General features: G+C 43.2%; 1 pseudogene; it reads left to right on the top strand.

The window, feature by feature from the left end:
• Positions 1 to 438: 438 nt before the first annotated feature.
• Positions 439 to 555, top strand: LOC124712830 (annotated as a pseudogene).
• The last annotated feature ends 1,039 nt before the right edge of the window (positions 556 to 1,594 follow it).

Raw genomic sequence — 1,594 nt, 5'->3', positions numbered from 1 at the left:
ATCATCCACAATTGCAATTACACAGACAGGTCGCGAGCAAAGGGCGACATAAAAAATAATCAGCCTTCTTCAGAATAGACAAACACAAGTAACAGTTCTGGTCCTAGCAACAGCTTCTAACAAGAGTCTGTCAACTGAAATGGAGTGACTGCTGATAAATGTGCTAAGTAGAGATTGCTAATGAAGAAGCTATGGTGCATTGGCTAACAAAGTGGCTAACGTAGAAGCTGCTATCAAAGTGGGCTGCCATCTGTTGGGCGAGGTGCTTCTGTTGTCTTTGCCTAGGGGCTGCTGCTGCCACATTGTTGTCCTGGAGGAAGGTCGGTCAGTGTGTGATTGGCTGAACTCTTCGCACAGCCTTCTCTTTTCTGTCGTTCCCAAGTGGCATGCCAGTGCTGACTTTATGCCTTAACAATTCAAGAACACTTATGTTGCAATGGCAACGGCCTTGCCGCAGGGGATACACCGGTTCCCGTGAGATCACCGAAGTTAAGCACTGTCGGGCATGGCTGGCACTTGGATGGGTGACCATCCAGCCGCCATGAGCTGTTGCCATTTTCCGGGGTGCACTCAGCCTCGTGATGCCAATTGAGGAGCTACTCAACCAAATAGTAGCTGCTCCGGTCAAAGAAAACCATCATAACGACCGGGAGAGCGGTGTGCTGACCACACGCCCCTCCTATCCGCATCCTCAACTGAGGATGACACGGCGGTCGGATGGTCCCGATGGGCCAGTTGTGGCCTGAAGATGGAGTGCTTTATGTTACAACAATTAACCTTGAGGACTATGGATTCAATGGCAAAAGAGAAAGTTACTGCTTACAACATGTTTGAGTAGGTGAAATCATGAAATGTGCTCTTGGATATTTATATGAAAGAGCTTAAGAGTCATCATCACTTGAATGCTCTTGATTACTGCATGTTCCCTACTCAGCTTATACCACACTATGTGCTATGCCACACAGAGTCAATTCACAAGGGATGAACTCATTTCAAAGTATGAGCCCTGCTTTATGCACTATGCCAGAATGCGTAATGCCAGAACGATGGACCACCATCACATAACATGTGTTGTGTTGGATGTATAGCTGAAATGATCAATAATAACTCATCTCTATCCCATAGTCATAACAATCAAGCAAGATGCTACTACTTATTTAAATAACCTATTGTTTTACTTCATCGGTTCTATGATGACTAATGTAGACGGTTCATACTTAAAGAAATTGCATACACAGAAGATATTGGTATAATAAGCATTGCATCGCCGACTTCTTTCAAGCACAGGAAGTGCACTAAAATATGGAGGAGTATAGCATGGTTACTATGGAATGAACTTGTATCCGCTATAAAGATATGGTGATGTTACTTCAATTATTCGACCATCATCTACGTGAATGGGGAAGAGAAGGTCGCGTGGGTACAATCTTCAAGTATGTTGCTATTCCAGAATTGGAATTCTACAGATGCCCTGCTCTCTTGACTCAAGAAGAAGATGTGTGAAATAGTATGGTTGAATCTTCTTATGAAAATGTAAAATTACTTTTAAGTTGGATGAGAAATAAATGATTTCTTTACCTCATAATCTGTGTAT

Source organism: Schistocerca piceifrons, chromosome 8, assembly GCF_021461385.2.
Source record: "Schistocerca piceifrons isolate TAMUIC-IGC-003096 chromosome 8, iqSchPice1.1, whole genome shotgun sequence".
NCBI classification, from domain to species: Eukaryota; Metazoa; Arthropoda; class Insecta; order Orthoptera; family Acrididae; genus Schistocerca; species Schistocerca piceifrons.
The sequence above is the reverse complement of the archived record's forward strand: the minus strand, read 5'-3'. Positions and strand labels throughout refer to the sequence as shown.